Here is a 26,558-nt window from a genome sequence, read left to right on the forward strand (position 1 = left end):
CCCCCTCCGCCTGCAGCGGAAGCCCGCGGCGGCGCGCCGCACTGCGCAGGGCTCGCGGCCTCCTCCACCGCCTCCTCCTCCTCCGGCGGGCGCGAGAGAACACACCGAACGCTCACACCGAGCGCCCACGACAACCCCAGCGCCATCACCCACCTCGGCCTCAGGGTCGCCCGGCCCCCGCCACTTCCGCCCGCCGCACTTCCGCCGCCGCGCGCTGCACTTCCGGCCCGCGGGCGCCGCCCTGCCGCCTGGGCTCCTTCCTCTCCGGGCCTTTTCTGTATCTCTATCCCCTTCACCCCCGGCGGGGCGAGCATCCCCTGAGTCAGGAGAAGAGAAAGCCAAGCTAAGATGTATTGAAAAAGAAAGAGAAGAGGGAAGAAGTCGAGGAGAGGCCCTGTGTGTTAAGGAAACAGCCTGGGGGGTTGAGAGGCAGCATTTTGGGGCTGGCCATTTTAACCTCTCCCTGTATGCGTCCTTTCGTTTATTAAGGTCGTATTTACCGTCTTCCTCTTCCTTCGGGTTGGGGCTGAACTGGGCTATAAGGAATAGGCTGAGTAAAGCTGGGAGCTGTACCTCCCTCCCTACGTTTACAACCTTATAACCCTGTGGGCAAGGCAGACATGGGGGAAATTATCCTTTAAAACAGGTAATGCATATGGTAGGCTAAGCGTTTTTGAAGAGGAGGAATATGACCTGTGAAAAGATAGCAATACCAGCTGGTTAGAGAAGTAGCTTTTGGACTAGCATATGACAGCCCCGGCACAGGAACAGAACTCTCTAGCGAGAAAAGAACACAGCTTGGACCATGCACAGACAACAGGCCAAAGCTTGACCGGGATTGAGGACTAGAGGGGAAAAGAGGAAGAAGAGTATGGAGTCAGGCCAGGTAGCCAGGACAGGCCTGTGCTACCGGCAGCCGGAATACTTTCTGATTGACTTATGTCCCTATGCAGAAAGGGGAGCTGGAATAATTGTTTTTGTCCTCAAAAAGGATCTCTCAGCATTGGGAAGTTAATGGCTTAGTATAGGTGGAACTAGCAGGGACGTCAGGAAAATGACTAAGTAGCATAGGCTCCAGGTGTGGTGGTATTGTAAGTAATAAGAAAATGATGGGTAATAAGTATAATAATACTCAAATTAATATTGATTGATTGCTCATCCAAAGCTTGGCACTCATTAACATGTTTAATCCTATATGAATGGTCTTATTAAGTACCATTTTACAGATGATGAAATGGAGGCTTAATAACTTGCCCATATCCTCCCAGATAGAAAAGAGCATATTGGAATTTCAGTACCTGTGGGCTCATCACCGAACAAAAAATCACTGTGTATTTCGTGCTTAAGAAAAAAAAAAGATAAAGAAGGTCAGAAATGAATCCCTTAAACAAATCATATTGATTCTATGATATTGGTAGAGGAAGGACACAATTTGAAAGTAGAATTTTCAAGTTCATACTTTATCACTTCAGCATTTGTTAGCAGCCAAAAGAGGATTTGGAGCCTATAAACAGACCTATGATTTTTGTTGTTGTTGTTGTTGATACACTCTGATAAGTCCTAATCTTTCTGAGCAGGAAAAGGTCACTCTATAACAGTTACAAATAGATTATTTCTTAGGAATGAATGCTGTGTCTATAAGTATCTTGGTAGAGCATGCATATTGTGTACATTTTGTGGAGAGATAGATCTTCCTGGAAATGTAACTTCAAGTCAGCTTCCAAATTTCATTTGTATTTTGTTGGAAAAATGAAGCTTTGTATAGTAAGTTATATTTATGAAATTTGATTTCACCAACTGAAGATGAATGGTTTCCCCAAAGGTCACAATGAAAGCTTCGCAGTGTTGATTACAGATAAATTTCCCCAAGGAGTCAAAGTTCATTTCCAGAGTTTGCATTTAATTAGTGGATTTTTTGAGTGGTTATACAGTTTTTAAGTGGTAGCACAGGACTCCATACAAACAGGAATGCATACAAACAGTTTCACTTGAGAGTGGGAATTCCCTGAAATGGTTGTGAATCCCTGAGGCTTTGGTTATCAGTGCCCAGTCACCTTAGGAATGTCTATGTTAGAGCCTTTATCCCAGAAGAACAGTTTGGCTTTTAGGTCCAACTTTCCCTCCCTGTGCCAAGCAAAGGACCTTTGTTTGAGAGAATTTTTGGAGTTTGAACAGAAAAAATGATTATCTCAAAAAAAATTGGCCACAGCAAAATTATAAACATTTATTCAAGGGTCACAGAGTAGAACATGTGTGGGTGTCACTAAAGGCTGGATTTAGCATTCATTGCAAACAATACCCTATTGAGACAGTCTAAACACATGAGAGCTACTACAATGTGATGAATACTGAGACATTGTAGTATAGTCTATTTGTTGATGACTTTAGCTAAATAATTTCAGAAAAATTTACAAATTTATTTTTATAGAAAAAATATTAAATAGGGTCTACTCACAGCTTTTAGTATGTTTCAAATGATGTGAAAGTAAGATTGAAGGTCTTTAGATAGTACTGGTTGGTATTTTTTATCTAAAATATTCTTTTCGTAGGCCTTTGACCTGTGTATTGTCCTCTGGGGACTCCAGTTCTAGTGTTTGCCCTGAGAACTGAAGTACCAGTCTGTGTTCTGACTACTTTGGAACCTGAATTCTATACTTAGACCTCAAGACTGGTATCTCAGTGGTTATGTCTGAGGCTAACTCTAGAAACAGCCTGCTTGGCAGGGCTGGTCTGTAACTCCTGAGATAACTCCAGAGTACTTTAGACGATACACTATCTGTCCTTCCAGAAATGACTTGGAGTCAGGCCTTCCATTTAAGGCCTCATGAGGGCTAGACATGTGGGTGTGGTGGCTTCACTCTTCCTTCTTGGCTTTGCCTCTGAGAAAGCAGAAGTAAAGCAAATGGCTGGTGGTATGAAAGCGTTTCCTTCAGAATGCTTTAAAAAATGTCTTAGCAGGGAGTGATTGTCATGCCTGCCCTATTTTACTGTAACCTGGATTTGTGCTGCCACTCAAAGAACATGAGACGTGGACTTTGACTAGGAGGGGCTATCTCAGTAATTGCCACAGTTGGGTGATACGATGGTAGAAACATTCAGAATCCTGGGAGGAGTTCCCTGGTGTTCTTCTGGTCTTGATGATGAGCATATTTGTTTATCTCATCAGTCAGTCTTTCTAGGTACTGCCAGCTGCAGGAAATGATCTGAAAGGGCCAGATATTAGGTTATGTTTAAGGTCATAGAGAAAAACAGTGGCAACCTCCCAAAGAAAAGATGTGCTTCCGAGTCTGGGATGTGTGGGGTCATTGGGTCACTGTTGACTACCTCCAGGCCAACCATTGTAAAAGGAGACAGAATTATAAGCCTGTTCCACCAGGAAAGAATGGGCTACAGAAACCTGATTTCTGTATCCTCTATGACATTAAAAAAAACAAAACAAAAGAAACTCTGCTCTTGTTCCAGACATTTAGAGGAGAGTGAAAAAAAATTTCAAAGGGGGAAAAATGCTTATTTGTTTTAAGGCTTGCTCAAGTAATCCACTTACACCATTTACATTAGTTAAACAACCTTTCCCTGTAAACACCATTAATTATGTAGTATAAGAGTCAAATAAAAATGCTAAAAAATAAAAGTAATTGGAGAATAAATTAGTGTAGCTTGAGTGCCCATACATTATAGAGAAACTGTAGACTTTGACGGGGATGGATGTGTGATTTTTCTATTGTTTGTGCTATAGGATGGAACCAACAGAAATGACATTTCACAGATGGATGCCAAAGCTGTTAAAGTTTAAACTCACACTGGCAGTGAAATTACAGTTTTCCCAGGGGCCTTGACTCCAGCCTCTCTCTTTATCCATCTCGGAAAGACTGTGAGGTGAGATGCGGTTGGAGTGTCCCGTGGATCTCCCCAGAAGATCTGGGAGAACCAGACCATTGTTGTCAAGTCCAGAAGCAATAGCCTCCAACCTCCTTTCGAGTGTAATAACAGGAGATTGCTGTGTCTGTGCTGAAGGAAATGAACTGACGTGCTGCCTGTTAGCCACGAAGGAAAGGGTCAGGGACTGTCACGACGGAAAGAAGAGGGTGTCAGAGATACTGCAGTGACAAGAGCAGTGTGCATTCATGTCACCATTTGTTAATTGATTGCTTACAGTTCCTCAGGACAGGATACACCTTTTTGTCATCCCATTTTACAGACAAGGAAATTGACAGTTAGAGGAGATCACAAATGAGACAGGGATAGGAAAGCATTTCCTCCTGCTGATTTTTTCTACTACCTCATTCATGTTTTTAAATGTGAATGAAGAGAACTATGGCTCATTTCAAAAGAATATTTTGTTCTACATAGGATCTTTTAAGAATATTTGAGCCTGGTGGTGATGGTGCACGGCTGTAATCCCAGCACTCGGGAGGCAGAGGCAGGTGGATCTCTGTGAGTTCGAGGCCAGCCTGGGCTACAGAGTGAGTTCCAGGTCAGGCACCAAAACAACACAGAGAAACTCTGTCTCCAAAACAAAACAAACAAAACGATATTTGAGCACATTTCCATCATTCCTCAGGGAAAGTTTTGTTTTACCTCAGGAGGCAGGAAATGGTTTTGAGATAGGAAAAGTGTTTCATTTTTATGGATTAAGCCCATCATCTATTATAATCACTAAAGCTGGATCGTGGAAGAGCATAGGGTTCTCACAGCATGAAGAAGGACAAAGCCCCCTGGCTTCCTGGTGCATATCCACACCATCCAGAGAGGCCTGTTCAGACGGACAGGAGAGCTAGCTACCAGGAAGAGCTGCCCTGCAAACGCACTCTTACATGCCATTGGCCAACTGTCCAACAACTTACTGCTTAGAAGAATTCTGAGGGACAATTTTTCCAACTTTTGAGAATCTGGCCCTTCTTCAGAGAAATATAATGAAATACTTAGCCATACCGTTTGCTATGTGTGTGCAGCATAAACTAAAGGGAAATTATCTTTATTTATTCAGAATAAGGCTCCCTGTGCCAGCAAATAAGCACTGAAACCCAGGTACTAAAAACATGCATGCCTCTTCTAGGGGAACTCACAGTCTAGTAGGAATATCAGTGTTAATGAAATGGCCATGTTAATAAATATTTACTACTGGGCTTCGAGGAACATGCTAGTGATCTCAGCACTTAGGAGGCTGAGGCAGGAGGATGAAGAAGTAGAGGCTTGTCTGGGCCACAAAGCAAGATCCTATCTCAAAACAAAACAAAATAGTATTTATTGTAAATATTCCTTTCTCCAAAGAGGGTAATATTTGTAACTAACTTACTAGAAAAAGAAAATGGACACAATATATACTATATCTACACATAGTTTTTTACTTAAAACACATAAATATCTACTTGTCAAATTTGATCCAGCTGAGATGCCTTGTGTGAGGACTGGTCTAGTAACTGAAGTGTTACTTCATCCTTATGGTATAAAGCCCACTCAGAATTATACATTTTATGTGCAATTTTCAGTTATAGCTACTTTAAAATGGAAACTATGAAGACACTGGTGAAGTAAATTTTATTCGTTTAGATTTCATTATCCTCTCAATCTTTTACACTTCTCTGGCTTACAACTAATTTCAGAACAATACCCCACCCACTTCCCAGACTTTGTGTGTCTGTCTTTCCAAAGCATTTAACTTAGCTTTCATAGAAATAACAACTCTCTTTTTATGCTCATATTTGAACAGTTTATGTGATACTTAATTAAACTATATAATTATAGTAATCAAGTACAACTGTCATAAACAGGTTTGAGAACAAAAACAAGCCACTCTGAGTAAGCATGGAGCTCAGCTGGTGGGAGCTGAAGCGGCGAGGACACCAGGCAGGCAGAAGTCACAAGCATCTGTCTCACTGGACAATCAGTCAGTACATCTGACAAAGGGATTTGAAAACATCAGTTAGCTCCCAGAGGAGCTCAATTAAAAGTGCCTCGATTGTAATTAAAAACTAATAAATATTTCAAGGAAAAGCAGTGGGTGCCATAAAGGTCTATGCTGGGGAGACATGCTCTTCTTGCCTTGGGAAGTCAGGGAAGGCCTCCGAGGCCCATTAGAATTACCTCAGAGAGGGGCTGAGGCAGGAGTTCTGAGAGAGAGTACAGCAGCATCTGGCAGCTGTAGAGGACTGAGGGAGTGTGTGTTGAACACGAGGAACTGAAGGAAGCTGGTTGTGTGAAAAGCAGAGGTGGAGGATGGGTACAGGGCATGGTAGTGGGAAGACTGAGACCACTCCATGACAGCTCTAAGGCCAGTGGTTTTCAACCTTCCTAATGCGGTGACCCTTTATTACAATTCCTCATGTTGTGCTGACCCCCAACCATAACATCATTTTCATTGCTAGCTCATAGCGGTAATTTTGCTACTGTTGTAACTGTAATGTAATTATCTGTGTTTTTGGATGGTCTTAGGCAACCCCTTGTGAAAGGGTGGTTCAGGGATCGCGACCCCATGGGTTCAGAACTGTTGTCTTAGGGCTTTGACAAGCGTGGTTGACTTCACCCTGTCCACAGTGACATGACAAGTTGCCAATGCAGGTGAAGCAAAGGTCTGCTTATTTTACAAAGAACAGCATCCAATTTATAGAGTCTAAACCTTCAAGTCTAATTTGGGAATTTGATTTCTTTTTTTCCAATGTAAATATGCCATGTGATACTTTGTAGACAAAAACAAAACAAAACAAAACACAACTTTAACCTCTGGCTCCAGGATTTCTCTTAGGTAGGTAGCTGTGCTTATTGAGGAAATTGCGTTCACCAGCAGCTTGTGTGTCAAAGATGAGCATCTTTTGTTGTCAAGACAACAAAGGGGATGCTAAATGTCTCTGCTGAGAAAAAAAAAGGGAGGGAAAGAGAATTTAGTTTCTAGGCTTCTATAACTAAGTACCACAAAGTGGGGAGCTTAAAACAACAGATGTTTATTAAATCCCCTCATTTTGGAGGCTGGAAGGTGGAAATCAAAGTGTCAGCAGGACCGTGTACCCTCGACGAGGCTCTCTCTTCATGCTTTCTTTCCTGCTGGTGGCCAGCAATCCTGCCATTCCTGGTTTGCAACCCTGCCTCTGTTGTCACAAGGCATCCTCTCTGTGCCTTGACAACTTTCTTATAAAGAATATTGTTATATTGGATTAGCATCTGCATTAATACCTTTACCTTAAGTCGCTTATGCTTGTAAATACTCTATTTTTACATTTTCAGGTACTGGGATTGGGGGCTTTAAGGGCAAAGCCCTGGAACCTATAACATACTTGAAGGAAAGGAGTTAGGAAGAATCAGAAAAATTATGTGACGTTAGGTAACTGGGGTGGTTATAACAAGAAGTTGCTAGTGGTGGGGTGGATGAAAGACTAAAAAGGGGTTCTAAAGTACTTTTCTTACAGAGTAAGATGCAAAAATGTCTCTTTACAGTGCTCATTTACTCTATCTGCTACAGATGTGTTAATAATGATTTGACAGCGGAGATGAGAAGGCGAATGACAGTAGAGCCACCGAGAATTCTTGGTCCCCATGTTGGAGTCTCTGACTGAAGTTTGTAATCATAGAGATTCTCCAGAGAGCAATTCAGGAAATCTGAGAAAAAGATCACTGAACATCTGTGTGGTGGTTTGAAATAAAATGGCCCCCAAAGGGAGTGGCACTATTAGGAGGTGTGGCCTTGTGGGGTAGGTGTGGCCTTGTTAGAGGAAGTGTGTCACTGTGGGGGCTGGCTTTGAGGTCTCCTATGCTCAAGATACTGCCCAGTGTCTCAGTCAACTTCCTGTTGCCTTTTGATCAAGATGTAGCCTGCACTATGTCTGTCTGCACACTGTCATGCTCCCCACCATGATGATAATAGACTGAACCTCTGAAACTGTAAGCAAGCCACCTCAATTAAATGTTTTCATTTGTAAGAGTTGCTGTGGTCATGGTGTCTCTTCACAGCAATAGAAACTCTAACTAAGGCAATCTGTATCATCCCTCTGTACCTTCAGATAGTCATATATATATATATTGGCTTCCAAAGTCTCAGGTCTGGGGCTTGGGCAACTTTCTTTGGTTGGACTTGGTCTACAATATACAATATAGTTATGAAAAAAATCTTTCCTGTCACTTGGTACTGTTAGCCTCTTTTATGGTTTAAGTGCAGGATTTTTAGCTATATTAGGAACATTTGTGAGCTACTTTAAAAGAAACCCGAAAACTTTTGTATTCTGCTTCTCTTGTCCTGATATTCTCTAAATATAAGAACTGCAAGGAGATTACAGCTTGAACGGAGAGAGAGCGATCTGTGATATTCTTGTCACCATCTCCTCTACTTCACAGCAAACCTCTGTGTTTTGTTTCTGGGTTGGAAACTGAGGCACTGAAGTTCTTCTACTCCCTTCACTCAGGTGGGTCCCCAACTCACAATGAAGGAAATGATTTCCTGTAGTGAGTCCAGATGCTTGTGTTCAGCGTTATTGCTATTAGCCATCAAGCCTGAATTGTACCAAATTAAATCTGTCCTTGAGGCCTGAAGGGAAGACAATCTTAATAATGGTTTAATGTCCTCAGAGTGAAATAGCCTGAAGTGGGGGAGGACCCACCGTCTCTGTGAACACAACCCAACGCTCCAGCATTTCTGCTGGTTTCTGTGGCTCATTTACATTGGTATTTAACACAAATGTGGCCTTAAAGCACATTAACAACCTCCTTAAAGCCTAAGTAACTGGCAAATGGTTAGCATAATTAATAAAGCCGTTTATAAAAATTCCTGTAAGCAGCTCAAGGAAAATGACAAAATATTCAATGAACAAAGGTGTTAGTGATTAATATGCCATGCCTTTGTAGGAGCTTTCACCCCCACATTAGGTAATTCATGAGCACTGAGCTTGCTCAGGAAAAAGAAGCAAAACCAAAACAAGCTATCAAAATGGCAGCCATCAAGAGAGTGAGAGACTGGGAACTAGTATGAGACCATGTTTGGGTATTTAGGCAAGAGACCTCTTGGGTTCTCCTCCACTCTGTGTCTTCAATGCTTGGCTCATTGGAGTGTTTAGACAATGCTCTTCCCTAACCTACCCATCCCAGGCATCACATCCAGGATAATCTTGCTGTTTGGTTGTGGAGGAGAGGGAAAGTTATTTTGATGAAGCTCGTGTTCCTTTCCAGTTTTTGAAAACCATTGGGTCTCTTCCTTGGAAGAAGTCCTTTATGGATACCACCTGCAGTCTGGCAGGTTGTTCTAGAAAAGGTACTGGTGTTGAAGCCTAAGGTCCCGGAAGAATACCTCTGAGACCCCCTTTGGTTCAGTCCTACACCATGGACCAGGCTCCATAGTTCTGTGTCTGGTTCTTCCTTTTATATAGAAAAGGTTCATTTATTTTTGTGTGTTTGTCTGCACATATGCATGTGTATCACATATGTTCTTGCTCCCTGTAGAGGTGGAAGAGAGTGTTGGATCTCCTGGAACTGGAGTTTACAGGTGATTGTGAGCCACTATGTGGGTATTGGGAACTGAACCCAGATCCCTTTCAAGATCATCAAGCATTCTTAACAGCTGACCTTTCTCTTCAACAACCTGCATGTGGCTCTTTGCCATAGTTTCTGCTCCACCCTTTTTAGTTCTTTCAACAACCTTCTAAAAGAGTTAACCAGTCAGTGTTAGGCTTCTGTGACACCCTGGTTTGGGTCATATTCCAAGCCAAAGATCATCTTCTCGTATTTCTATTCAAAATCTCAAAAGCTACCACACATTAAAAAGATTAAAACACTGAGAAAGAACTCTCAGCTTGAACTAGTCACACAGCTGTCCGTCCCTTGGTGCTCATTACCCTGCAGAGTTTTAAACATTTCTTTCTTTCTTTTTATTTTTTTAGTAACAGCAAGTCAAATTGGCCAGGATTCAGGAAGGAAAAAAAAACCAAATGGCATAAATTTTAAAAAGTTCTTTATAAACTCAAGAGTGGCAACCGCTTTCTGGGAAAAAGCAGGAAGGATGGATGATAACAGTATGCCGGCAGATATGAATGGGAGAAAGAAACTGGGGGTCAGTTATTCTCATTAGTCAAAGAGACAAGACAGGAGGAATTGCCTTGAGCTTGGTGGAAGAAAAGAAATGTAAGAAACAACTCATCCTAAGTACAAAGAAACATCAGCATTGCCCTTGTGTACTGCTGCTGATAACTTAATCAGCATGCTCAATTTCTTATTTGGTAACTCAATTAGTTAAGGAGTTTTCATGCCATTTCCCTCTCTTCCCGGGCATGTATGTATGTATGTGTATGTGTGTTTATTTTCATTTGTATGCCTCTGTGTGTATGTGTGTGTGTGTGTGTGTGTGTGTGTGTGTAAATGAAGAAAAAGAGACAATAGTAGAGGCATATTGTTACTAGCCCCATTAATCAATGAAAAGCGGAAAACCTAGAGTTGCTCTGTCTGCTGCAGCTTGTCTGCGATGGCGTGGTAGATGATCACTTTGGAGATCCCTACTTACAGGTTTTCATTTTATTCTATTTTTTTGTTCTGTTCGAGGTTATTTGTAGCTTCACGCTGTAGCACTTTCTCCTTTTTGATCACCATTGACTCTATCACAGGCAAATGAGGGTAAAATCTAACCCAGTGGAATAGTTCATGTTTGCTCTATCTAATCTTATCTTTCATAGGTTGTCTAATTGTATATTGTCTCTCATAGCTTACATGAACTCATCTTTCCTCCTTGGTTGGGGAGGAGGGGGGTCTCAAGTTACTTTGTCATCTAATGTCTGTGCTCCTGCAGATAATTTACAGGCCACACAGCTTCTACCTTCTGTGTTCTGTAACTCGGTGGTAGTGTGACCTTCAGCAGCTGCTGAGCCCCTAAGTAGGGCAGAGGAGACCATTATAGAAAGGAAATAACATGTGGCTTCCCAAACTGCGTGAAACCTGTCTATTGTTACTAGATGAATTACATATTCATGAACATTGAGAAATGAAGACTGTTTCCCTTGCCAAGCACTCACCTTGGCTGAGCACCATGCCTGGCAAACAATGCGAAGCTCTGGCGCTGTCATCTGTTTACCTGGCCAGTCAGTATGTGTTGCATGATTAGCGGTTTCTGCAACATGGTGTGGGAGGAAAGCTGGGTAGAGACATACATTTCCAAAGAAAACTGAATTCAATTATTATTGTAATTCTATTTGATATCAGCCACTGCTCTCAAATTATCCTAACAAAACTGTAGTACTGTATTATCAGGAAAGGAATTTACTGGTTACGAAGTCTCTACACAAATACCATGAAGACCTTCCTTCGCTCCCTTAAGTAGACTGCTGAGCTGTTGTGTGTGCAACTACTTACAAGATGATGAGTTTTGATGACTCTATTTCTTATTAATTCCTGTTGTCAGAGAATTATGGAAACTCTCCCTATTTTACCAATGGGAAAACTGAAGCCAGATATGTTAAGTGACCTCCCAGGGGACATTATTAGTGGAAGAGCCAGGGGGAACACTGCTGCACTGTTCTCTCTTAATTCTTAGTTCATATTTATTCCACCAGAACACCACACTCATGTGGCTTTAACTTTAGTTTTACAATGTCAGGACTGATGATGACCAAAAATATTTGGACATATAAAGTGGGGTATTGGGTTTTGTTCAAGCTCATCAGAACTCCCTATTCCTCCTGCCTTTAGCTTATCCCCCTTCTCTATCACAGGCTTTCTCCATCTTAGGATCTTCTGCTGATCAAGTAAGTATAATGGCTCATTACAGCCATAACTCTTACAACTCTTCTGTGTTCCTCTGCTGCACGTGTGGGAAAGAGACTCCTTTGCAGCTAGGTTTCTGGATGTGACTTTGGGCTCTTCTAAGCAGCTGTATTCTCACAAGACAAATTCAGACCTGAATTAAATAGTGAGAGAAATGGTAATCTGTTAGCCTTTGTTCCCATTTCCCACTCTTAAGTGTGAAAGTAATGGGGATTAACTGTTACAACCCATGGAGAGTTGTAAATGAAGTGTGATCCTGGAACCACTGGTTGCATTGGCAAACATCTTGATTCCCAGACCTCCTGAAAATGCCATAGAAGGCAGCTGCCATTGGGGTTGCTGTTCTTAAGTATTGTTTTAGGACTCATTCCGTCAGAGTCCTAACAGAGGCTGTTTCTTCTGATCTTAAGATTTCATTAGCATTTAATTCACCAAATCCCTTTCTACTGAAATTTGATGCAGTGATTTCTCAAAGCCGTTACATGGTCATGACTGATCACCTGTCAGCCCACAACACCCTGAGCTGTTAATCTGTGATCTAACATATACTTGTGCTTTTAAATACTGACCCCAGTCTCCCATACCCAGCCTAAAAGGTTATTTATCTTAGTGGTGCTGTAGCTCGGATAATGCCTAGCATAGGCAATTCACTTTTTTTTTTTTTAAAGTGGACGAATGACTAAATGTATAGGTGCAAACATCCTGTGTCACTTATTTCATGTAAGAATGAGAAACTTGGTAAAAATATAATTGTAATTCATATATATACATATATATGTATTATATATATGTCATTAGCATATTTTATATAACCAAATGTGGAATGGCACATACTTTTAACCTGATATTAATCATCACTTCTTACTTAAACAGTCAAATGGGATTTGATGCTTGGCAATTGAATATTTTGCTGTCCCTGGAAGACGAGAAATGTGCATTGATGAATGTGAACCTCTTCTCTTGCTCTGCCTCTTACTCATTACATTTCTTCCTGAGCAATTTTGAACAGGTGCTACTAGACGCCTCATTAACTGCACAGAGCTGTGGAAACCATGGGTAAGACGATGCCTTTCCAGAAAGTAAGCCTTGCATTCTTTAAACACTGCACTGGACCAAAAATATTGTGATTCATCTGGTGTTGCCACTGGCGACAGATACTGGCGTAAGATGCCAAGAGCTTGAATTGATGTTATGTGTTACCTTTTTCTCTGATCCCCCTTTCTTGTCATTATTCAGTATGCTCTCTGTCATTTATCTGCATGTTTATATGTTTAATTTCCCCATTAATATTTATTAAGTGCCTACAGGTTGCATTGTAAACACACACACACACACACACACACACACACACACACATGCTCACACACTCCTTTTAAGGGCTCATTTGCAATTCATTTAATTCTTTTTTTATTTTGAGGATGGGTCCAAGTTGTAGATCAGGCTAGTGCTGAGGTCACTGTGTACTCCAGGCTGGTCTTGAATTTTTGTGATCCTCCCAAGCACTCCCCAGCCTCTGAGTACTAGAATTACAAGTATGAGCCACCACACCCAGCTCATTCATCTAATTATCACTAAAACGTCCTGAGATTTAGAGGATAGCCACTAATATTCTCATCTTATTAGGGGGATTTGAGGGGATAGAAAAGTGTCTCCTGAAGCAGAGTTGGACCTTCACTGATATCAATTGACTTATAATCCTAGTTTCAGTTTGTTCTAATACCCTGTTTTCTATGGTAATACTACAATTCAGACAATAAGCAGATATCATGCCATTAGGACTGTGAGCCAGTGTATTACATACATGTTGACAGCAGAAGGAGTGTCTTGATGAGAGTTAGAAAAATCCTTCAGCTTGATTATGAAAGATATTTCAGCATAAAACACCCACACGGAGAACACAGGCAAACCTAATCTGGTGATGAGGAATCTCTTTGAAAATAACAAAGCAACTGCAGCAATCAGAAGAGGTCACACACCTACAGCTCTCTGATTTGACCTGATGGCATATATAGGCAGGATACAGGACAACATGTCTTTTTTTTTTTTTTTTTTTTGGTTTTTTTTTCGAGACAGGGTTTCTCTGTGTAGCTTTGCGCCTTTCCTGGAGCTCACTTGGTAGCCCAGGCTGGCCTCGAACTCACAAAGATCCGCCTGCCTCTGCCTCCCGAGTGCTGGGATTAAAGGCGTGCGCCACCACGCCCGGCGTAGGAGGGATAGCTCAGCCGTTAAAGGCTAGGCTCACAACCAAAAATATAAGGACAACATGTCTTTAAGTAGGAGCAGCCAGGAGAAGGGGATGGGAATGGGCCAAACACTGTAGAAACCCAAACAAATGGGCATCGATTTAAGGGTTTAGAGACAATAGAGGCTGTCTTAGTTAGGGTTACTATTGCTGTGATAAAACACCATGACTAAAGGCAACTTGGAGAGGGAAGGGCTTATGTGGCTTATATATCCTGAATCACAGTCCACTGAGGGAAGTCAAGGCAGGAAGTCAAACTGGGTGGAGACCTGGAGGCAGGAGCTGATGCAGAGGCCATGGAGGAGTGCCACTTCCTGGTTTGCTCCCCCTGTCTTGCTCACCCTGTTTTCTTATAGAACCTAGGACCACCAACTCAGGGGTGTTCCCACCCACAATGGTCTAGGCCCTACCTTACAAACCATTAATTAAGAAAATGCCCTAAAGGCTTGCTTGCCTACAGCCTGATCTTATAGAGTCATTTTTCAATTGAGGTTTCCTCCTCTCAGATGACTTTAGCCTGTCAAGTTGACATATAATTATCCAGGACAGAGGGATCATGGGAGATAGGATAGTGGTGACTTGGCTTCTTTGTGGCACCAGAGAGTAAAATAATCCAGTAGCAGATAAAACTACAGGAAAGGAAAAACATGCTTTCTGACAATCACAGCTGTCTAATAATGAGCTGGATTACACTGCAAGGTCACTAACTCTTTGTCATCAGAGATACTTAAAAAAGATGGCCACCTGTCAGAAGTATGATCCAGGAGCCACCCATATGGGGAGTGAAGATAGCTATCAAGTTGTTAGGCTAACACGTGCTGCGTGGAGCAGCAGGCTATACCCAAGAAATCTGGTGTGGAATCCAGAGAAGCCTTTTCAGTAAACTGCTGGACCAGAGCAGCAGACTCCACAGTGGAAGGGAGAAAAGAAATGTTATCCCTTGTGTATTTATCTGTATTTATCTAAAGGGAAAGAAAGAAAGGAAGGAAGAAGGAAAGAGGGAAAAAGAAAGAAAAGAAAGAAGAAAGGAAGGAAGAAAGGAAAGCAAGATTACTAGTTTTTAAGTGTCTAGTGAATCATATAGCCTAGGATACACTAGCAAGGGCCCCGAGGCCTCTGACACCAAAGACTGTAACAGTTTCTTCATTTGTTCATTTATAGCACTATGTTTCCATGTATTGTAGTAAATTTGGGCTTCATTAACAAAAATCTATGGACTAATCATCTTAAATAGCAGAATTACAAATAGAATCTTCATGATGATTTTTTCCCACACTTTTCTTTAAAGTTTATCCAACACAGCACAATCTCCAGCTTCACTGAGCTGGCTGACCATGTCCACGACCAAAGCTGACTCTACACTGGAATGCAGTTGATGAGCCAGCCCCGGCCTCAGCTTTCTGGTCAGCCCTAGAGAGCACACAGCACTTCTTCTGTAGGGGTCTCTCCCTCCACTCTTGTTAATTTTGCAAGGCACTCACCCTCTGGACCTTTAGGCTGAGGCCTGCCTGTTTCAGGATGGCTACAGTGTATCTTGGCAGGCATGGTCTCTGAAGGTCATGGAAGTCATCTCGGAGATACTGCATGCCCTTGTTCATTAGGTACCATTAGAAATGTCTCCAAGCAAACTATTCCTTCACATAGCCTTGAGGCCTTCGTTATGTGAAGTCCGGGCACATTCTTGTCTGCCAGCTCAGGATGTTTGGACATAGGGACATTTTCTCGGCAACCATCACTACTTCCTTAAAAAGGAGTTTGTAGATGGCAATCTGGGTCTTCTTAGGCATCAACATCGTGGAGGCTGCAGGATCCAAGGCAGGGTAAAAAGGGACCTTCAGGATGATTTTAATGCGGGGATAAGGGTTTCATCTTTCATTGTGCCACAGAGAGGTTTGTGGATCATACCGGGGTAAGTTAAAGTAGTCAAAGTTGTACTTTAAAAAATTTTTTTTGACAAAAGATTTGTATAATTGTGCTATTTTCCTGTGATGACAAATGGCTATTGGTAGTAGGCATCTTAGAGAAATTTAAAAACAAAGAAAGCCTCAGTTTTAACACATCCCATTTATATATATGAGCCAGGCAGAGGCTCCCTTGAGTTCAGTCATTGCCCATCACACAGCTTACAAGAGCAGAAGAGAACAACTGCCTCCACGGACAGCAGAGGAAATGGAATCCCAGAAGAGGGAAGAGACAGCCCCACCCAACCCCTAAATGGGTTAGGACAAGAAGGGTAGGCTTTAAATGAAGGCTTTTAATTAGTCACTTAAACTGTCATTGCTTTTTAAAGAGGAGAAATCATTAATAAAAGGAAACAAATTTTGTGCTACAGAGAAAGTATTTTGATCATAATGGCCAAGAAATGTTTCCATCATTAATGTTATTTTTGTTGCCAAGGCTGCCTAGGTACAATCCTTTAAAATCAAGATGTTAGCCGGGCGGTGGTGGTGCACGCCTTTAATCCCAGCACTCGGGAGGCAGAGCCAGGCGGATCTCTGTGAGTTCGAGGCCAGCCTGGTCTCCAAAGCGAGTTCCAGGAAAGGCGCAAAGCTACACAGAGAAACCTTGTCTTGAAAAACCAAAAAAAATAAAATAAAATAAAATAAAATAAAAAAAAATAAAATAAAATAAAATAAAATAAAATCAAGATGTTGTAACTTATAAAATGTAGTAATCAATTTTCAAAACTGGTTTTAAAGTCATTTCAGTGTATTTCAAAGAACTCACTTATTAAATAAAAAAATACAGTGAGTTATAATTTATTGGGGGAAAAAAACAAGTGGTAGGAAAGGGAAAAAAATGAAACTTACTAGTGAATTTTGACAAAAACTTTTCCAAAACTGGTGGGTGGGATTTAGTAGTTTCATGATGTATGAAGGCAGCCAACCGTGCTTTTCCCCTAATATTTGGATGGACATATTTTTGTAAAGCATCTTTCTTAGCAATGACAGACAGGGAAGCTGCCCTGGACTTTCAAGTCCTTGTATCCCCAAAATACCAAGACAAGATTTAAAAAAAAAGTGAAACAGCCCATTGCATTCTTCTTAGTCTAGAAATGTTATCGATGGCAGCATCTTTTTTAGTGAGAGCAAATCTTCTTTGTTCCTAAGAGCACAATCAAGCAAAAATCATCTTAAAACATTTTACCTCTATGTCATCCATATAGTTTTTCTCTTTTGAATGCATTATAATAATCATGATGTATCAGTTCAGTAGTGTATGTGTATAACTTGCAAGTGATCATATAAAATCAACAGAGTAATTTTTCAAATACTTTACTAAGATAGGGGTTTGGTCAGATACATTTGGAGATTATAAGATGTTGATTTTTCAGGGTCCCCTCCCTCCACAGTTTTCAGTCTTTGATTTATAGATAAATAATCTAACCAGTAGGCGGGAAAATACAGATGTTAGGAAGATACTCTATCAAAGGCAAGGAGCATCCCATTATCCAGCTCGTTTCCCAGGATCACACAAGGCAGGCATGCATGTGCACCTGTACACATACACACACACACACACACACACACACACACACACACACACACACACACACCCCTCTCAAAACAACATTGCTGAAGATCCACATTTTTAAGTGAACTACTTTAAGACTTGGAGCTATCTGTGTTGCAGACATCTAATGCACTGTTGATGTTCAATAAATAACAAGTTGTGATATTAACAATTAAGAATTGATGGTACTGCTCCTGTGAAATGATTTTCAGAAGAAGTATCCCCCCTTCACTCATGAAGACAAATGAGAGAAAGAGGGAGCAGTAGCTTTTAAATTGGAGCTACCTTGTGTGTGTATGTTTTCCCTCTTCCTCGCTGGTGAATTTGATGAATCACCGAGCAAGACAAGACCTTGATCCAGCCGAGGCAGCTCCTTCCACCAATTCTTTGTCTCCCTATCTTCAGGTGGGAATGTCTAGGTTGTTGAATTATATGATTTTAAAGTTCTTGACAAATATTAATTAACTGAGGGTTCTTCTTTGTTTGAAGAGAGTTCTGTCTAATTGTGAACATGTCTTCTATTATCTGCTCTTCTTTCTTGACTATATTATTATCTGAAACATGTAATATATGATTTGCTTGTAGGTAAGTTAGTAGGCTTTTTGAAATAGGTGGAAACCATGAAAAAAGATATCTATTGTATATCTTAATATGAAGCACCATAATTATAAGAGTTTTATGTTCATGTATATTACACTATACCCACACACATTTATGTCCTCCCTTCTAGTTGTAACCATGTTCCTTTTTCAAAGTCATAGATTTTGACAATTTTGATCAGCCATACTGAACCAGATTATATTCCTGCTGAGCTAGGGGGATTGTTGAGATTGGCTTTTTAATAGCAGAAAACCAGAAAAACTCTCCAGAAAAGTGAATTAATTCTCTTGCAAAAACAAGTGTAATTAATCACGAGAGAAAACTGGCCATGCATGTCAACAGAGTCCAGGGAATTGACTGAGTGTTTATTGATTCATAATCCACCATGGACCACCCTCCCTCACCAAAAAAGAAGGTAGGTAGCCTTGGGGACAGCGGCCATACCTGACACTGGTATGTGGGCCTGGAGACCAGATGGATTACAAACTGTTAGGGATTCTGCGCTCATGTTTTGGCATAGGCCATGCACACTTTAATTAGGAGCACTTCTTTGAACAATGTCTTCAGTAATTAGCCAGGGCAGGTATATGCCTGTGCATGGGCGGACTGCAGATTTTTCAGTTGCTTAGAGAGATTTTCTATAGTAACAAAGGGACAAATTGATCCACAACTACAGGGCTTATGCTCATTATGCATTTCAAAGCAGTCTTCTAAACAAACCATTCACCCAGATCCTTCTTCCATACATGTCGGTAACCTGTAAATACTTCTGGTTGTCACTCAGTCTCTTGCCTTTGCACGACTCATCCATCAGCTTTTAGAGGCAGTGTTATGTGGTGACGATCATAGACTTGCATGCCAAACAGAAATTGTGGTGGTTTGAATGAGAAACGTCCCTCCAGGTTCAGGCATTTCAACACTTCCTTCCCAGTTGGTGGTGCAGTTTGGAGAGGTTGAAGGACTGGTAGGAGGTAGAGCCTGGCTGGAGGAAGCATGTCACTGGGGATGGGCTTTGCAGTTTAGAGCCTTACCCCACTTCTAATGGACTCTCTCTGCTTCAGGTTTGTGGCTGATGGTGTCATCTCTCAGCTTCCTGCTTCAGATACCTGGTGCCACGCCTCCCCTGCCATAAGGGAATCTCCACCTGAAGCCCAAATAAACTCTCTCTTCCTGAGTTTGCCTTGCTCAAGGTACTCTGTCACAGCAACAGAAAAGTGACTAATACCGAGTTCAACTGAAATCCTTCCCTCGTCAGGTTTTGCACATAGGAGACGTTAAGATCCTTACCATTGACGAGGAAATCATAGTTCTAGCTGCAGGTGAATTGTGGCAAGCTGTTATTCATATATTAAATCCCTGGCAATGAGCTGGGGAGATGACTTCCTCTGCAAGTCTGATGACCCGAGTTTGATTCCCCAGAACCGACATAAAAGTGAATTACGGCAGCATTCATCTATAATCTCAGCACTCCTACGCTGAGTTAGGAGGTGGAGACAGAGATCAGCGAGAAGCTCATGGGCTCGCTAGCCTGGAGCATGCAGCAGTATAGCAAAACAACAGGAGAGATCCTGTCTCAAAGTAGAAGGAGAGAATGGACATCAGGAGGCAGAGGCAGGCCCATTTTGGTGAGTTTGAGTCCAGCCTGGTCTACAGAGCAAGTTCCAGTGCAGCCAGGGCTACATAGAGAAATCCTGTCTCAAAACAACAACAACAACAACAACAACAACAACAACAACAACAACAAAAAGAGGTATAGATATGTGTGTGTGTATGCAATAAATAATGAGGATATATATATATACATACATACATATATATATATATATATATATATATATATATATATATATATATGCAGTAAGTTCAAGTTAAGTTCAAGACCACTAGGGAACCTTTATTTCAATCTGATTGGTGTTATACAAGAACAACTGTGGACACCCAAAAGGGACATCGGAGGTGCATGTACACATAGGTTCCACCGTGTGAAAAGGCAGAAAGAGGAGAGAACATCTCCAGCACCAACTGTCAATCTCTAAGCCAGAAAGAGTTGGTGATTCACAGCCTGTGAGGCCAGCCCTTCACCTGGGAAGGCTGAATGTGCTGCCACTGCTCAGAGGCCTTGTCCTGGTCCCAGTGAAGGGAGGAATGGTTGTGATGACTGTATGGTGCATGAAGCCTGGTGAGGCACAGGCCACTTGAAAGATGTTTGGGATGGCTGCGCCCGGTAGTGCAGGCTTATACTTGCAGCTGTTTGGGGGGCTGAAGTAGGATGATCACACACTCCTGGTCTGCCCGAGCTGCGGAATGAGTTCAAGGACAACCTATGTAACTTAAGGATATGTTTACTCAAAATAAAAAAACAATAGATAAAGTCTGGGAATATAGTTCAGTGGTTGAAGACTTGCCTAGCTATGTCCAAGGTCCTAAATTCAGTTCCTAGTGCAGTGTGTGTGTGTGTGTGTGTGTGTGTGTGTGTGTGTGTGTGTGTGTGTGATCTATCTTTTTATGCCCAGCTAGGATATAAGAATTTCCATTTTTTTCTTGGGAGAAGGGGTGCCAGATGGATGTCAACTAAGGGCCTCATCCATGCTGTCTGAAGGCTACCTCTGAGTTACATCTGCAGTCTTTTATTTATTTTTACTTTTTATTTTGAGATAAAATATCCCTAAGTTACATGGGCTGGTCTTGAACTTTCCCTGCAGCTCAGGCAGGAGTTCTTCCATAAAGATCTCAGGAATGTTCTCTCCTTTCTATGAATTAAAAAGCTTGTTGGACACAACCATTTGTATATTCATGAGTTTAACCACGATTTACTACATGCCCTCTGAGGACAAATCCCTGAAGTGCTTTCTGAAGGGTGTGATAATAATTAATGTTTTATTATGTCAAAGGCAGTTGTCCAGTCCCTTTATGTATTAGTGTTGATTTTTATTTCATGGAAGTCGTTGGATGTCTGCCAAGCAGCACAGACAGCTCTGTAGTTTACAGGCATTTTTGCAGTGATTTGTGTGTGTGTGTGGGGTATTCACATGTCCATTTCACAGATGAGAAAACCAAGGTTCAGAGTCACAAAGCTGGTGGAAGCTGAAGGCGGGAGTGAAGCTCGAGTTGGTCTGATCTTAAAATGCTTCCTTTACTTTCACAGGACACGGCTGAGAGAGAGATTGTGCCGTGGTGGAGAGTCTTTCTATTCGGGATGAGAAGTCACTCTGAAGAGCAAGATTCTTCCTAAACAGCGCTTACTTTAACTTCAGGCCTGGAGCATTCAGACCGGCACGCCACCATTCACGATTCACTTTGCCCAGACATTTGAGAGAGTCCTGCTTACAGCTGTGCCCCACTGACCTTCATGTGAATGGGTTTACCATAGGAGTTGCTGGTGAATTCAGTTCCGGTCTGGCAGGGAGGGTGGAGACAGCTAAGGCTGCGGGATGAGTGACAGATGGGAGCCGGAGGTCACTCTTGAGGTGGTCTGGCTCCTTTGCACCTTTGGGAGCCTGGCTTTCCTGAAGCTCAAGGCTGCTCTCTTTCCAAATCTATTTAACCTCCAGCTGAACGGTGGCTTGGATGGAGATGTTGGCGAACACAAGCAGACATAGGTTTCTCGGTGGATTAGAAAGAGACCTTCCATTTCCCTGAATTTACACTTAATGTTGTTATTTTGTATCCACCCACATGCGGATCATGGAATCCTATGAGCTCAGTGTAATGAAAACCGATCGTTTCTGTTTAACTACATACAAGCTGATGTTGCTAATAGCGTGTATTCATCTACCAATGGCCATTTACAAAATACTTTAACAGGTGTCATCTTGTTGCTTATTGCAGCACATTCCGGGGGAGATAATTGTCTTCCTTTTCCTGCTAGGAGACCTGAGGCTCACAGGGCTTATGACTTGCCCAGAACCGTGGATTCATGCAGTGCTAGAGGCATGGGAAGTACATTTCAGCTTGGGGTTGAAAAGGCTGAGGTCCTCCGGCCATATCACATCTAGCTGCCTCCCCCCACTAACGTATCCTATAGAAACTTGAAAATGCCAGGCTCCCAACTTGCAGCTCATTTTCACTGAAAGGCTCACGTGCCTTTCTCCTCTTCCCAGGTAGAGACTGTGTGAGCCAGAAGCCCTGGTTGGGAAGGCTCCCTCTAATTCTCTTCTTACTGGGATAGCATGCGGGGACTGTAGCTGGCTGTGGGCCAGCTCTGCTGCTGAATGGGCTCAGTGGACAACAGCAGTGCTCTGGGCAGACCTGTCGGATCCCGTTTACCCTTATGTTTCAATGGGTTCGGTGTGATTTGCTTTGCAAGTGCCGGTGGATGTTTCCTGTGGGTACAGTGCTGACTGACAGGTGTGAAGATACTTCTGCTTAGAAAGCACTGAGGTATCGTTTGCCCCCCCCCCTGCCTCCCAACACCAGGCTCCCCCACATGATCTGGGTGTCACTTCCGTGGTTCTTTTCCACAGATCTCATACTTGACTCTCTGACCTTCGTCATTCCCTTATTAGTGACCCTGGGAGGACTCCCTCACTAAGTCAATCCACGGGAGCCATCATCCCAAATGTAATCTTAGGGAAGCTGACTGCAGAGAACGGGTATTTAAGGAAGGGCGGCAGGGATAGCTCCACAGGTCGACGGGTCATCCTACTCCAATATTCATTTTCATATCCTCAGGTGACTGGTTGCAATGTTTATTAGTCAACTGAGCTTCAATTATTCAAATCTTTGAACTTTGCCCATATCTAAAAGATAGATAATTCTAGCACCTGGAAGGTGAAGACTAGAGGAACATGAGTTCTAGGGCAGCCTGGGCTAAACAGCAAGAAAGAGGAGGGAGGGAGAAGAGAGAGAGAAGTACAACTTCTTCTTCTTTGGACAATGTTAAGGATTTAATCAGATAAGGTGGTAAAGCATTTAATCTAACATCCACAGTCATTACTTAGATACTATTGCCTATGTTGCTTGCAATATTTTGCATGGAAATTTCTCTCACAGCATCCTGGAAAACATTGTCCGCAAAATGAGTTAAAGTCACAGAATAATTCCACAGCAGTGCAACCTTGTATCTCTGTAAATTCACGGACTTAGAGACAAAAGCCGTTTTTAGTCATGTAATCCACATATCTCGGGATTTAGCAGCTGCTGATTGCAAATGCAGTCACATCATATTAAACCCGAATGTCAACAGCAGCCTGCAAAGCCCCCCCCCCAGTTGACTGGCTTCTTGTTGACTCAAGGAAACACAAACTTTTACAGAGCCCCCTCTAAAGGGTGCTCACACCATCCACAATGATTCCTCACCACTATTTGCCGAGCCCGGATTTGTAGCCAGATGCCTCTTTGCCTCCACGGAGTTGCTGATCCTAGCCTGCTAGACTGTTCCTACCATGGCTTCTGTTTGGGCTACTGCTGCTGAAGATGGATGTTCCCACACCTAATGCTTTTATAAAAAAATGGAACAGCACCACCGGTCAAGGCTTAAGTTCCTCTTGGTTGCTTTCGTGAGGATGGAGGATATTTCTTTTTTATTCTTTCGCGTCCATCTGTGATAGCTCCCCTAGGTTGCTTGAGCTGTCAGTAGTTGCTGACAAGAGTTCTTAACCTTCAGGTACCAGAACAAGGACTCCAGTGAGGCCAGGTTCAATAATTCAACAGACGGCGTGGTGCTAAAACCCTTTGCCCATTGCCTTTGTTCTGGATGCATAAGTCTTCATAAAACTGGAAAGCCACAGGCCTTCTGCTGAATCAGGACTAACTCCATAGTGTTTCACTGTCAGGGAGACTGATGGCCACCATATCTCATGGCTACGAAAGGAAGAGTCCTCTCTCTCTCTCTCTCTCTCTCTCTCTCTCTCTCTCTCTCTCTCTCTCTCTCTCTCTCTCTGTGTGTGTGTGTGTGTGTGTGTGTGTGTGTATGTGTGTAGAGATACAGGAAAAGTAAAAAGGGCCCATGCTGACTTTATTCAGAACCATAATTTTAATGCCATTTCAATCAGTGTACCCTCTGCTGTCAGACTCCTTGAGGGTCAGGAGCTCCGACACCTGCCACCACTCTGTAGCTATAATCATCCCTCCCCTCCAAATCAAACCCTGTTGCTGCATCTTGTGACCAAGATAAAGCAATTGCTATTTAAACCACGAGTGACTGCAGCAGCTACAGCCTGGAAGGAAGTAGCGTTATTTCTCTCTGGAGTAAATAGCCTTTTATTTAGCAAAGATGATGCCCCCAGGGCATGATTTGGAAGGAGCACTGGAGCACAGCAATAGCCAAACCAATCAGCATAAAAACTAAACGAGGATTTTCTGGATGAGAAGGCAAAGGGAGCCGGAGCAAGAAACAGGAAAAACTAGGGAAAAGCCACATAGCGTAAAGCTATCAGTCTGTGGGGACAGCCCAGGTTAGACATCACCAGCTACCTGCCTAGGACGTTCAAAGGCAAAGGATGCTTATGTGCCCTGTTCAGAGGCTAACTCCAGGCTGAAAGGTAATGGGCTGCAGTGGGAGTGTGTCAGGGAGCGCGAGGGAGAGTCTCTTCTAAATGTCAGGAACAGAATTTGGAGCACATTGAAGAGCCGTGAGATGGGTTGCTGACTTTTGGAGATTTGCAGAGATATTTGGGAGAAGACTGTCAGCTAATTTTATGGAATTCTCTCAGGATGATATGAGCTCAGCTGACACTTGGGTGATAGTTTCCTTCTGCATGTGCTGCGGCTGGCCCACCTCTGCTGTGTGAGTGTTTACAAATGAGGCTAAGTCTGAACCATAGCACTTTCCGTTATGTTTGCTATTGTGGTCATCCCCCACCAATGATGTTCCTCAGATCCATGGAGATCTTTGCAGACCATGGATAAGAGGGAGGAACAGTGTGTGCAGGTGACATGGTGGACGATTCAATCCTGGATACATTTCAGATAAATAAAATTTCAGATAGGTACCCAGCCATGGAAAGTTCAACTGATATCCCAGCATTTGGGAGGCAGAAGCAGAAGAGGGAGAAAGTGGAGGAGGAAAAGTAAAAGAAAGGGAGATGGAGGTAGGAAGATATGGCGACTATGACTCCAGCTTGGTGTGGTAGCATACGTCTGTAATAACAGCATTCATAAAGCTGAGACAGGAAGACACTGAATTCTAGGCCAGCCTGGAGCACCGTAATGTGACCCTGGTACAAACTAACAAACAAACAAACAAACAAACAAACAAACAAAAATGTAAGTTGTCAAGGAATCTTCCTTCAGCAAGTACAGCTAATAGGTTACCAACACCCCAAAGGAGATTTCAAACCTAATCTCCCCCTCAGTTAAGATCCAATGCAGTAGGGGCAGTGCAAACACACATTTTTAAAGTTGTTAAGTGCCATCTTTCCTCAGCAAGTCCAGTTCATTGAATGTCAACACTTCAAAGTCAAAACCAGATACTCTTTCCCTCCGTTAAGCCTCTCACCTCCGGCTGTGGGGAAGTGGCCCAGACAGTGGGTGGAATCAGGTTTCTTCCTCGGGCTTGGAATGGAGTAGGGAACGGAGGAGTTAAGGGGGGCAGGAATTTCTTTTTCTTTTTTTTTTTTTTAATTTTTTTAAAATTTATTTTTGTTTTTATTTTGCGTGCATTGGTGTTTCACTTGCATATATGTCTGTGTGAGGGTGTCAGAAGCCCTGGAACTGGAGTTACAGACAGTTGTGAGCTGCCATGTGGGTGCTGGGAACCGAACCTGGGTCCTCTGGAGGAGCTGCCAGTGCTCCTAACCACTGAGCCATCTCTCCAGCCCCCCTACCCTTTTTTTTTTTTTTTTAGGAATTTCTTAACTGACACTGTCTTAGATGGGTTTGTGGTCTGTGGGTCTGACAGGTGTTTGGTGCAGGTCTCCCTATCAGGGCTACAGAGCTTAGATAGCTGGCCATGTCCTGAGCTACTTTCCACCAAGGCCTGTCCCTCTGGGAAATCTGATTGGAAAGGAGGAAAATGAGCCATAATAGTTGTTTGTTATGTGACCCATTTCTGCCTATGGGAAATACTAATTATTTTCCTCTTGACAAACTCTGAGAGTATAGGTTGTCCCATAAGAGCGAGCCCTTGATCTATTCATCAGCTCAGCTTATCTTTTACAGTGAGAGTTAGACACAAGCCTACATGCTCCCCAGACGGTCCTCAGTCACTGGACTTGAGCTGAAGGGTAGACAGCAGCCTCCCCGCCATGGGGGAAGCACTGGTCACAGCAGAGCTCTCTTCATGCATGACAGACGGCAGCTCCTCCGAGTCCAGATGCCTATGTATGTGTTCTGTATAAGGAAAGTGTAAGAGATAGCTCACCAAGTCTTGTCACCAACTGGAGTTTCTAACAGGGAAGTATGAAACCGCTTGGGCTGTGATATATACTGACTTTGTGCTTTAGATGAAGTTCTGTCCCCCTGAAGAACTGTCACTCCTCCTTAGAATGTGACTTTCACCAGGGCAACCCCACCCCTCAGACACGGAGGTGTAAGT

General features: G+C 42.7%; 1 protein-coding gene, 1 long non-coding RNA gene and 1 pseudogene across 4 annotated transcripts in view; 1 reads left to right on the top strand and 2 right to left on the bottom strand.

Moving 5' to 3' along the window:
- Window positions 1–260, bottom strand: part of C19H5orf63 (chromosome 19 C5orf63 homolog) — a 29,562-nt gene extending 29,302 nt beyond the window's left edge. Inside the window, exon 1 of one of the 2 annotated variants that reach the window (XM_076555279.1) lies at window positions 154–260. The gene's annotated coding sequence lies outside the window, so the exon portion shown is untranslated. The remainder of the gene's footprint in view (window positions 1–153) is intronic. The other variant, XM_006983029.4, reaches the window with a different exon arrangement.
- On the top strand, window positions 257–5,994 carry LOC121823931 (uncharacterized). Of its 2 annotated transcripts, XR_006065581.2 has the most exons (4): window positions 257–396; window positions 490–646; window positions 3,737–3,876; window positions 5,772–5,994. It is a non-coding gene; the product is annotated as an uncharacterized LOC121823931 (long non-coding RNA). The 2 variants fall into 2 exon arrangements; XR_006065580.2 differs by having other exon boundaries at window positions 285–646.
- A 9,291-nt stretch (window positions 5,995–15,285) lies between these two features.
- LOC102926528 (small ribosomal subunit protein eS10 pseudogene) lies at window positions 15,286–15,762 on the bottom strand (annotated as a pseudogene).
- Window positions 15,763–26,558: the final 10,796 nt, after the last annotated feature.

The sequence above is a fragment of the Peromyscus maniculatus genome, chromosome 19 (genome assembly GCF_049852395.1).
Source record: "Peromyscus maniculatus bairdii isolate BWxNUB_F1_BW_parent chromosome 19, HU_Pman_BW_mat_3.1, whole genome shotgun sequence".
NCBI classification, from domain to species: Eukaryota; Metazoa; Chordata; class Mammalia; order Rodentia; family Cricetidae; genus Peromyscus; species Peromyscus maniculatus.